This window comes from Buteo buteo, chromosome 6 (genome assembly GCF_964188355.1).
Source record: "Buteo buteo chromosome 6, bButBut1.hap1.1, whole genome shotgun sequence".
Lineage (NCBI taxonomy): Eukaryota > Metazoa > Chordata > Aves > Accipitriformes > Accipitridae > Buteo > Buteo buteo.
Window position 1 is genome coordinate 11,957,176 of NC_134176.1, and position 12,576 is coordinate 11,969,751.

Consider the following 12,576-nt stretch of genomic DNA (forward strand, 5'->3'; position numbering starts at 1 on the left):
TCTGGGAGTCAAAAAAAAGGATCACATCAATCAAGCAGAGGTTTTTTCCCATTTGTTTAATGAATGACTGGTAATAAATTCTGTTTCTCTTGCTATGCTGCAGTGAAGGTTGCTTTCTCCAGACTTCTGTCCCCAGGCTGGTGAGGGCTGCAGAGCCCTGGCAGCAGAGATGAACTGTTTGTCTTTCTTTATAATGAACCTGGAGACATGTGTTGCACAGAGCATGGGGCTTCCCTGCTCTCATCACCGAGCATGGAAACAAGTCTGGTCTTGTAGCAAAGTCTGTGCACCCAAGGACAAAGTGGCTGTGCCACTGCTTTCCCATGCCACCTTTGGCATGTCCCCGAGCAAGCAGCTCCACCAGCCCCAGGGAGCCGCTCTGGTACCTCACCAGCCCCAGAAGGGGTAGCTCTTGTCCCCGTTGCTCACCTCATGCCAGGTTTATGCCTTATGACGTCCATCACAGTGGCATCAAATGGCATGTAGTGGAGGACTGGGAGAGCAGCAGGAGGAGGGGGACGTCGCTCGCGCCTGAGCGGCGTTTGCAACTCTGACAAGAGTTATGGGCTTGGAGGCTTCGGGGTGCAGAGGTACTGCTGCTCGAGGCCAGGAGGAAATCCCCGGCTCCCGCTGATGAGCTACGCAGCAGGCGACAGGTGGGGACGGATGGGGCACCTGGCACGGGCCGTCGTGATGGAGAGGAGACCAGCTCCTCCCTGCTCCTGGAGGGGCAGGAGCTCCAACCGGAGCGTGTCTGCCAGGCTGCCGGCTGCGGCTGGGTCTGGGGGGGAGATGAACCAGCAACGACGGAGGTGAGCTCGGCGCTGAGCAGGACAATCGCAAAGCTCAGCCCTTAGCAGGGACAGTGGCGTGGCACTGCCGTGCCGTGGGCTCTCCCTGGCGCGGTGGCCTGCCTGTGGGATGCTGTGGGGCCGTGATGTGCCAGCCGGTGCCGGAACCTCACGGGCGCTTGGGATGGGGACGGGCTGCAGGCACCCAAACCCTGCCCAGGGAGGGATGTCGTGGAGGTGTGAGCCCAGCCTGGAGAGGAGACTCGGCTTGCCCAGGGAGGCACTGGCTGCTCCCGTACATGGCTTTCCCCTCTCTTCTTTCGCAATCCCTTTGCTTCGGGTGGGAGAGCGCATCTGCTAATGGCAAGCTGACAAGTGAATCACTGCATACGTGCAATCAGCAGTGCTGGGGGAAGGAAACAAGGATTTATCCTCCCCCTGTTGTAGACAATGCTTCCGCTTGCAGCCTGAGCTCCAGTTAAGGACGTTTATTGATTGCTTCTCTGGTTTACTACTGCCTGCCCAGGGAGCAAATAACAACATTTTAAATAAGCAGGCTGAAATATGGCAAGGAGGTAGTTGACAGGCAGTGATTAAGCAGCCCTCTGATCTGGAGGAGGGTAAGAAACAAATGACAATATATATAGATGTATGACGGCTAATATAGCAGGGGAGAAAATTAACTCATTGCAGGAAGGTGAAAGATCTTTCAGCTACTCTTGTTCCTGTCTGATGATTAAGCTGCTAAACTAAAGGTTGCCAGAGGGAGGGATGATCCCAAATATATTTTTAAAAACACTGCTGCAGAGCACTATGTATCCCTGTTCCCGCAGCACTTGCAGAAACGAGGGACTGATTCAAAGGCTACTGAAGTCAATGGGAGGCTTTCCAATGGGTTATGTCCATGGGTTTAGATCTGATCCCTAATCCTGAGCATGGCTTCATTGAGAAAAACACTTAATACATGACAGCCTTGGAAACTGGTCCCCATATTACTGTCCTGAGAAGAAAGGAAGCATTGCTGGTGAACTCCTGGGTGCCACAATGGCACCTTGGATCATAGACATGCAGTTTTGTATTATACACATTTATATTACTTTGCTCATCTGAAGAGTTTAAGGCATTAAAGCCACATTTTGTCCCCGCGCCAATCCTGGACTGGCACATATAGGCTAGATTGGAGGATCCACTCAATGGTGCTCTGCAAAGCGTTTTGCTAAATGGGTCATTTGTGCTTAATGGTTCATTCCTTACAGTTAGTACAAACAACTTTTTAGATGGAAAGAGTCCACCTGCTGTTCTGCACAGTACCATGCGCTACTGCTGTGTCACCTCAAGCCCAGGCTCCTTAATCGCATATGCCTGGTGGTGCAGGTGCATTTATCTGCTGATAAGGAGTATTTGCTTAAGGCAGATCATTTTTTTAATATATATATCCTGATATAAGAGGAAATAGGCTCCTGGAAAATATTGGCAGACAACTGGAGAGATACCAATAGTTCCTATGACACTTCCCCTATCGGCCTTTAATCTCTCTCTATCACCAGTATTACCATTTGCAATGGGGTTGAAAGGCATTTCAAAGAGCTCAGGTGGTAAAAGCGCTGACTGCAAGCTCGGAGTCCACAGCTGAAGGTTACGCGCTGAGGCGGGGCCAGCAATGGCAGCTCTGACAAACAGGGTGAAAGTCAGTTGCTCACCTTGCAATTCCTTTGCTAGACATGAATTCAAAAGCCTTTGAAGGTCAATGGTAGGGTTTTCTAGTAGGCTGAAGGGAAAGGAATGTCTGCAAATAAAGTTTTCACCAAATGCAGTGTTACTATAGAATCAAAGTCCTCTTTGTTTAGCAAGGACAATGGGTTTATAAAGATCTTATCACTGCTAGGATACTACTGTTGCTCTGCAAAAGCACACAGCAGGGCACTTGAGAGCACAGGAGTGACATTATACCACATTAAAACCTGTAATTAAAAGAACAGTTCTTGCTTGGAAAAAAATTAATAGAGAATGCCATTTCTTCAACTTTTTGCAGGCAGGCAGAATTCAGAGAGATGTCATGCAGGTGTAGCAAGATGTCCATGTGAAGTGATGCTGGGCTGGACCTTAAAAGAAGAAGCTAGGGAGAAAGCCCAGCAAAGGTGTTTGTATGGGTCGAGTCCTCTGGGTATGATTTTCAGGGGTCCCACAGGACCAAGCGGTTTCCACTGGTAGCACAAGCTGGCTTTGCCTTTTGTCACTGGGTGTTTTCCTTTCTTCTCATTGAAATTAACTTTCCCTGCTGATATTTCCTCCTAGCTGCCACTTGGTGAGTTGTTGGACTTCCCTCACAGAGAAGCAGCTGCAAGACCATATCATGTATGCTCCATAACATGGACTTTGGAGGAAAGTGGGAGGAAAAAAAGTTGCAAATTTGAAGAGATGCAAAAGACATATTTAAAGCTGTTATTTAAATATGAAACAGCAAGCTTTTAAAAACAAAGCATTTTAGTGAATAAGAGAAGCTCATTAAGACTTCTTAAACAGTGCCAGCTCTAAGGAAGAGGCATTTTTGTTCAGCTCTGTGTGCTGCGAGGGAGAGTTTTTTGAGATTCTTGATATTTACATTAAGAACAGGCTATATCTTGTGAAGATCTGGAGAAAAATGACAGAACACTTTCTTTACTAAATTGAAGCATTGCCCCTGTGCAACTCAGGCCAGTGGGATGCAGGTGAGAGGAGCAGGGGATGAACTAAGCTGCATCACACTGCTCCCTCTTTAATCTGCGCTACCATGAGCTCATCTGGCTTCCAGCTAGTGCGTGTTACAGCTGAACTTGGCTATTGCAACTCCGCTCCAGAGACCTCCAAACACTTTGCTTTCATATTGGATGAAGAGTATAGAGTGTTTATTGTGTGCAGAGATAGGGCTGAATTATATTGGTTTGTTCCCTGGCTTTCAGAAATATAAATCGTAGGCCTGAACTACAGAATTTATGACAGATCTTTGTTTCAATGTACATAAGCATTCTAGAAGACATTCATTTACTGAATAAACCGCTAATATGCTGACTTTATAAAGCATCTTTCACTTTTCTTTCTGCATATAATCGATCAACATGTCCATACAGCCTTTGTAGAGTAGAAACTAATATTATAAATGAGCATGTTAGAAGGCTTAATATGAATAATAAACAGCAGAAAGCTAAGGGCAGAGCCGGCAGCAGTATCTGGCCCCGTGCTGACTGACTGCAGAGTCCTTGCCCATGGTAGTGCTGTGCTGGACCTGAGTGACCCATCCAAGGTCAAACACAGGGACTGCTTTGGCCAAGCAGGGACACTGGCCCTGCTCCATCAGCTGAAGCTTTCCTGTACAGGTAATCACATTTTCCTTGATTTCTTTGTTTTGAATTTGCAAGAAACTGCCCCCACAGCTGGAGGAATTGATTCTGCAGAGGGGGAGCAGCCTCCCGGCCCGTGCCCTCCCCAAATCGGCACTGGAGTGCCTGGGGTTTAGCATTTCCTCAGCGACAGGCCTGACTGGGAGGAGGAGGACTGGCAGAGAAGTTGGAAAGACTGATTTCAGCAAGGAACATGGCAAAAGCCTTCCCAGTCCTGGGGCTTGAGTTTCTGAGGTTACCTCCTCCCTCCTCGCTTGCTCCTGGTGAGACAGACAGGGACAGAACATGGTTCCTCCAGCAGGATAACATCAGTCCCCTGCAGTGTCCCAGGAGGTGACAGGGACATAGGGGCACGGTGTGTGCGCGCTCCTCCTGCTCTGGCAGCATTGCCTCTGGGGCATATCCACCTGGGGGGGGGGGGATTTTCTGTCGCTACCCAGCCTTTGCTTTGCAAGTGCATGGTGATGACTGAGTGTGATGATTTGTGGTGAAGGTACAACTGCTTCTTTCCCCCCCAAATAAAACCTTTACTATACCCCCCCACCCCATCCATAACTAGCATCTGAATTAGCAGCTTATGACGCAGGCAGGAAAAGTTATGGAGGTGATTAAGGAGATAAAGCAAAGGCTGCTGGCTGCATTGCCTTCACACATGCCGAAGTGCCAACATGTCTTTTGGGGCATAAACCAACCTACCCCCTCCCTACCAAGATGTGCAAAGCAGTGAAATGAGAAAGCCATCCCCATGGTGCCACTGCCATGAGAGCACCTTGCACTGTTCCTGCTCTTGGGCAGCAGCCCCAACACTACCACGCAGCCCAAGAGCTGCCTGAGAAAGGGAAAGAGATTTAAACTGGCACATTAAAAAGAGACCAAACTGAAAAGTTGTGGGTGCAATTTGAATAAATGCTTCAGAGCTGCTAGAGCTTGCACTCGAAAATAGCACGAGGGAGGGGGTTTTAAGCCCTGTGCAGTATTTCCAAGTGGGTCTTTGGATAAATTGACACAAATTCCAGAGGGATTTTAACTGCGAGGACTAGGATCCAGAGCCTCTGCTCAGCCTGCGCACAGGCTTTAACCGTGTCATGGAAAAGCCTGATTCCAGTTCCATGGGGCAGGGACAGGAATTTGGGGAAGGGAGCATGCTTATAATGTGCATGTTTGCACAAGGTTTATTAGGATTATTTTTGGAGCATTGTACCTGACCAAAAGGGTATGATGCAACACAAGCTCCCGTCAAATAAAAGACTATGTAGCTTTGTGAGAAATGACAAAATAAACATGTACTAGTGAAAAGCTCAGGAATAGGGTTAATTTTTATTTTATCTTCAGCTTGATTTTCCTGTTAAAGAAATAAATGTGCTGTTAAAGCTCCGTTTGCAGAGAAGTAACATCTCTTATTGAAACCGAACTCAAGCTGCATTGTGAGGAAAGAGTCTCTAGGACTTCCCAAATACGTCTTTTGGGGGGGAGTGGAGGGAAGAGCTATGAAAGCGAAGCGGATTCAATTTGTTCCTGCTTACTTTCCCCAGCTACTGCACCACAGTGCAAAGCTGCTCTGCTCTGAACCGTGGGGAAGGCACAAAGCTTCGCTGTGCAGGTTTGGTCCGGGTCCTGAAAAGGTGAAAGAGGAATTTGTCCTTCCGCTGGCAAAACCCGCTGCTTACACTGTCGCTCCCATGGCAGCACAGTTCCCTTATCCGTAGATAAACCGAACCAAAATTCCTTGCGAGGCTGCACCAACTCCCACAGCCTGTGCTGCTGCGGAGCTCAGCCCAGCACTCCCCGGGTGCCGGCGGCTGCCTCCGGCTGCGGTTACGCGGCAGTAAATCCCCGGCAGCCGGGGCAGTGCCAGCACCGCACCGTGAAACTCGGACTCCAGCACTGGGACGTTCTGCAGATGTCTTTGAAGCTGTCTTGCCTCTTTCATCTGTATTTCAAAGATAATGAGCCAAATGCATTTCTGATGCCATTCGTTTAAATTTCCTCATTAACTCTAATCGCACTGGGTATGAGAACGGGAGCTCTGGGCAGAGACACGGCAGCCTCCCGCTCTTGCACAGCAAGGAAGGCCTTAGGTGGTGATGAGAAGAGGAAATCGTTAGAGCAGTCTCGTGTATGGGTATCCCCTGAGTAACTGCTGAAGGTGAAACGGTCTGGGACGTTAATCAGATCAGATCAAAGAACAGAGCCTGTCCGGCCCAAGCAGCCCTGGCTGGCAGCCTGATAAGCTCAGTGCCAGCAAACGCAACCGCAAGACCTCCCATAAAACCGGTACCGGTGGGATCAGGAGGGCACCCTGATTGCTTGTGACTAACCAAACAGGAACATAAAAACACCTCTTTAATGCACCTGGGATTTAACAATGTCACCTTATGCATGACGAGTCTAATTCCAGAGAGACCTTTCCAAGTTTGTCCACATTATCCCATCAAACACCGAGCCTGGGAAGGCAGCATCCTTCTTTGGGACCACTGCTGAACACACTTCTCCAGTGCATGTTTTTAGGCTCTTGCCTGTCAGTGGCAGTTGTTGGACAGGGCTTGAATAACGGGGCCATTCCAGTTCCGTCCTTGCGTGAATGCCACTCTCACAGGCAGACAGCTGCTTTTACCTCTTCTCCAAAATTCTGTTTAATTTTGGACCCCGTTCAAGACTGAGCAAATCAACTGGGGACTTTCCATTGTTTGCCACAAGCCTTGGAGCAGCTGTTATTGTTCTTCATCTGCTGGAACATTTCTGATCGAGTTATTGTTGCCTCCCAAGGAAACTTTTAGAAGACTTTCAGAATGAAGAAGCCTTCGCATATTGGCAAAGCAATTTTTTGGTTTTATTCCCAGGGTGATAGTTAAGAGTTTTTCCGTTTCACTGACGTCATGGCTTTTGGATGTGCTTGGACTAACTCGTGGGTGAATTCAATATTCATCTTCATAGCTTCTGCTACATTTTCTTTTCTACTCCATGGTGGCTTATGGCCACTAGTTCTTACAGAACCATGTTCAATTTCCACAAAAGAGTGACCTAAAGTCAGAAAAAGGTCTTTATTCTTGAAATGTTTAGAAGAAAAAAAATTAATTAATTGCTGTTGCTTAATATCCCAATGTCTTTGTTTTGTTTTGTTTTTTTTTTCTTTTGCAAAGAATTCTCACACGTCTCCATCTGTAGCCATTTTTCTAGTGCATCTGGGTTTTTTCTCTCTCTTCTTGTGGGAAGACTGATGGGTATTGTCAGCTTTTTCCAAAGCTGTGGACTTAGAGATCCAGAAATCTACTAATTAGTTCATGTTTAATCTGCATGATCTGCAAGAGCAGTTCTGGAGTCTTGTAGATTTGTTCCAGCACAATCAAATTATGCTGATTAGATTGGTAAAAAGCCAAAAAAAAAAAGGCATAAATAGCAATTATTTCAAATAAATTCCAAGCACCTAAAGAGTGATTTTAGCCTGGGCTGTTGAAAAATTTCATGCAAATTGTAGTGTGTGTTTATTGCATTTTTTTCCCAAACAAAGTGGAAGAGTTGGACTTAGTAGTAGGTGGAAAAAAGTTGAAATGCCATGGGCAGCCCTGTCAGGAGCAGTGAAACAGATACTCCCTGCAGCTGTGCGGTGCCTTGCAGGGGAGAGCACCATCACCAGTGTTTGCCGCGTTGCCTGTTCCTGAGGCAGAGCGCTGTCTCTTAAAACTCCTGGTAAAATCCTAATGCCTATAAATCAAACTGCCCCTGTTGAACCGTGCCATCTCCCAAGGTCACTCGAGCTGCCCGGCAGGGGAGCAGGGCTGCTCCCTGCTGCAGCCACCTGCTTGCAGCCCAAACCCTGGTGCAGGTAAATGGGCTGAGAGGTGCAGTCACAGGACAAGGAGGGTTGCCCAGTTCTCCATCAGTTAGTGCAACTAAAGGTGCTACTTGGCAGTGCCCTCCCTGGCGCTGTGGTGGTTGCTGTCCTCGGTTTTGGGGTGGAATGGAGTTTAAAGAAGGAATTTAGAAGTCTCGCTCTTTGGTTCATCACAAATTCAGGCACAGGAGCTAGAAGGTTTAGGTCCCCAGGCTGCACTGCAGGTAGGAGGCTTCTTCCATCGTTGGTCTCACAGGACTGCTGCACTTGCTAAACAGCAACATGCATACTCAGAGGATAAATAGAGGGTATTTATCAAGTCAAGTATAATTTGAATGTTTATGGACACAGCTGAGCAAGGCCTTTGCTTTTCAAAGGCTTTCAAATGTTTAGGAAACAAGTCATAATGAAAACCTCCCATCTTACAAGTCGGCAAATGTGCTGTTAAGAACCACTAGAGTTTTGCAATATAAATCTTATTACTGTGGTTGAAAACACAACTGGAACTTGACTCTGACTTGCACCAAGCAGCCATTACACGTTTTGGGAAGTGTCATGCAGCTTTAGACCATCATTGCCAGAAAGGTACAGAGGGACCTTGGAGTAAATGGGCATGAGCTCCTAGATTAGCTCCATTTAGTCACGCTCTGCTAGGAGCTTTAAAACAGCTCCTGTGAAAAGGAACAAGCTTGTCCTTCCCTCAGAGAGGATGAGTGCTGAGCTTCTCTCTCTGCGCTGCAGCCCCAACACCTGATACCCGACACCCATCGGCTCACACTTCTTGACAGAGTTGCCCTCCTTCCCCTCACCTTGGTAGCCCTTTGCATTTATCTACACTGAGTTTCACCTGTACTTTATTGCCCAGTCAGTCATTCATAAGAAGGACTCACCTGTAAAGTCTATAGTTCTTTACAACCTGTCCCCATCCTTACTGCCATAAATAACTTTGTGCCATCAGCAGACTTCCTCGGCTAAGTGCTCAGCCCTTTTTCCAGGTCATTTATAACGATGTTGAGCTGCACAAGTACCAGCACGGACGCTGGGATGCCACTCGTGACCTCCATGCTCCTGCGAGACCCAGCTAGGACCTCTACCCTCTGTCCCTTATCCCTGAACTCGTTACTTAGCCTTATTTATCCTGCAACTAATGGCTTCAGAAAGTGCCTTAATTCTATTAGATTCCCTAGCTTTTTGCATGGGTGGCTCTGCAGCCTTACTCATGGTCTTTTAATACTATTTTGGGGTGTATAATTGAATTCAACCACTCTTAGGTGCTCTATAATGAAGTGGGGCAGGGAGAGAGGAAACCACTGGCTACGTGGTGTTTTGAGCAATTGGCAGCCTACGTGGTATTTCTGCTTTGTTGATTTTTACTTGAGGAAATCAAACACTGTCTGGTATTCTGTAAAAGTGCAACAAAATGTGACTGTTTGCTGCTAACGTGACCACATTGGATCCAGACTATCCGAAACCAGTGCCATGTTTTACCTGGTGGGGGAAAACCACAGGATCTATCTATAGTCACTGATCCTTCTAATTCACAGGGAATTTGGTTGGGTTTTTTTCAGCTCTGATAAAAACAATGCAGCATATAAGCCTCTTTGAGTCATCCCCTCTGCTATAAGAACAACCATGAACAGCTGATTTTTATGAGGCAGATGTATTTATAGGCTTGGGATAGAATATAGATTTTAAAATGCCACTTTTCTGCTTCAGAGATTGACTTGCATTTTTAATCTCTATAAAATTAATCCAGCTAATTAATGAAAAAGGCTACCGAGTAAAATGAAATAAAGTTTCAGAAAATCACTAAGCATTGATATGGCTGCATGCTCTGATTTGGTAATGAGTCGTGACACGGTGAACATTAACTATATTTGCATCCAGGTACTGTAAGAACTTGTGGGCAATGAGATGGTGCCAGGTGAGAGCTTTGCTCTGGAGGATATTATTGCTTAGCATTAGGAGAGCACTGTTATTTAGGAAGGAGCTGTGACCCTTCTTCTAGCAGAGGGAAGATCTGGGGCGTCAGGTCCTGTTTTCCATCCTCCCACTTACTTGCACAATCCCATTATGCATCAGCCTTTAAAATGAACATGGTGCTGTACAATTCCCAAAGAAGCCTATGCATCCAGGGCCCAGGTCATCAAGAGAGCTGTGCTGAAATCCCACTAAAATAAATGAGTAAGGAAAGTCAGTAGGAACTGGGGCATGAAATCCCTTTACCTTCTTTGAGAAATCTGTTCTTTCTTCAGGCAGCCAGCAGCTCCCTTACATGGAGGTACCACCATGCTCTCACAACAGCAGCGGGTACTTCCATCTCCTTGCCATAGCCATTTTACCAAATCCCTTCCCCTCCCTGAGTAAATGTTTGCAGGATCAAAATCAAACTGCATGAGAAACGAGGAAGTGTTTCCTTATGAAGCAGAAATCATGTCTCACACAGAGATTTATCATGCAGAAGAATCACATTTTCCTCTCCTAGGGAGGCAGTTGCACCTTGACTCTTACGATACACCTCTGTCAGAAGTGGTACAGAAGGACCTGGCAGGTGCAAAGGTGCTTGCTCAGTCTAAAGGAAACAGCGAGCCCTGCGTACTCCCTTGGAGGCAGAAAATGCTCCAGAGGAGAATGCACAAGACCCAGCGCTGTTCCTGGGGTCAGCAGAAAGCCTTGGCTAGCTCATGCACTGCACAGTCATGCACCAGTCACACCATGCCTGGTTTGCCTGTGGCTTGCTCAGCTGGTGGGCTCTTTGGGACAGGCTCTATGTGCAGTGTTTAGCCCACCTGGGCCTCGTGGTGTTGCAATAATGCTAGCAATGCATGGGGGCTGGATGTAATACTAGCAACCCATTGAGGGGGGATACAGTCCCATTTATAGTCTATATAAGAAACCTTAAGGAGTCCAGTGCTGCCGTCCTTGCTCTGACATGTGTCCACAGGCTGGCAATCAGCCGTAACCATGTGAATATCTGCTTTCTCCACTGAAAAAGGGCGATTTTCTCTCTTTAAAGTGCTGCTAAGATCAATGAGGAAACGTTGACAATGAAGGATCCTCCAGGGAGCATTGGGTGGTAAAAGCTGGAAGTCGACTTCCTATCTGTGAGGCTTTGTGTGCTTGTGGGGCATATATTCCACTCAAGTATTATCCATTTTCTTAAATGTCTCCAGCTTATCTGACAGAGAACACAAACACACAGTAAGAGAACACGCACAAACTGCAACTGGTGTCTTAGTTAAACCTGATTTCTCAACACAGGTAATCAAATCTTTCTTGTCCCATGCTCTTGCCTAGTAATGTATTGAAGTGGGTGATTCTTTTCTGTATTATATATAAGTATATTGTATATTTTGCTAAGATAATTTAGACCATACTGTGACTTCTGCAACAACAGCATGACATGACGTACATATAATCCAACAGGTTGAACTGAATGCAGATGCTTTAAAAACCTTCTCCTATCCCTCCCTCCTTTCCAGTCCATCAGTTGTAGATCCCAGCCTACATGTCTTGTTAAAACAGCCTGATTAAACTGATATCCTCACTAATGAGCATTTCTGATCCCACAGCTTTTAAGGGGAGCAGCTGGAACCTTCTGGAGAAACGCCTCTTCATTGCAGAAGGTCAGGTGAGGAGGAGCCTTCTCCCAGAAATTGTTCTCTACCTTGCTACTGCTTCTTCCACTTCTTCCTCCAAACAGATTTGTCCTCAAATCCAGCTGATTCCTAGGAATAGGAGGCTCTTGATTTTATTTTTTTTTAATTATTCTGAAATAGTGCTTTATAGACAATTTCTAAGGGCATGAGGGAACCAATGTAAAAAAGTACCAGAAAGCCTATAGTCTCATCATCTTCCTAACCCCCCCCCAGCGGAATAACTTCTGGCTCAGAGTATCTTGGCATCACAAACTTACATTCCACATGCCCGGGGACCAGCCATGCTGAGTCCCAGACGCCTGTGTTAAGGGTAACTACTACTAACGTACTTTTGACTCAAGGAAGGAGGGAGGACTACAGCCCCCCCAATGCAACATAAAAGAGAGAGGAAAATCCCACTGCAGACTTCCCCTTCCTGCACAGTGCCTCATACAAAGGGAGGTTGCTAAAGCAACAGTTCTCCTAGCTGACTGCTAGACCTAGTCATGCACATGGGCTTCGTGCTGAATCAGTATCAGCACTATCAAAAAAAGATGGAAAAAGCTCCTTCCTCTACTTACGTAGCTTTGACTGCTCAGCCAGCACCTCTGGGAGCAGAAGCTCTGAATTCACTTGGTCCTGGTCTCTGACATTTCCTGCAGCTATCTGGACCCCTGGGGAGAGCTCCTCCACAGCTCCACTGGAACCATTCATGCAAATTGCCCTCTTAAAAACTATAAAGGAATACGATATTTAGCATCAACCCACTCAGCCCCCACAGAAGGCTGAGGTCTTCAGTGGCTTGAATGATGCTGGGCTCCTGCCATGGCAGCACACCGCTCTCCAATCTGCAGGGTCCCCAGGCTCAGGAGCAGTCAGGCAGCTTCTCACCACAGCATCTCACAGCAGCTGTACCTGCAGAGCCTCTGCGGCTGCAT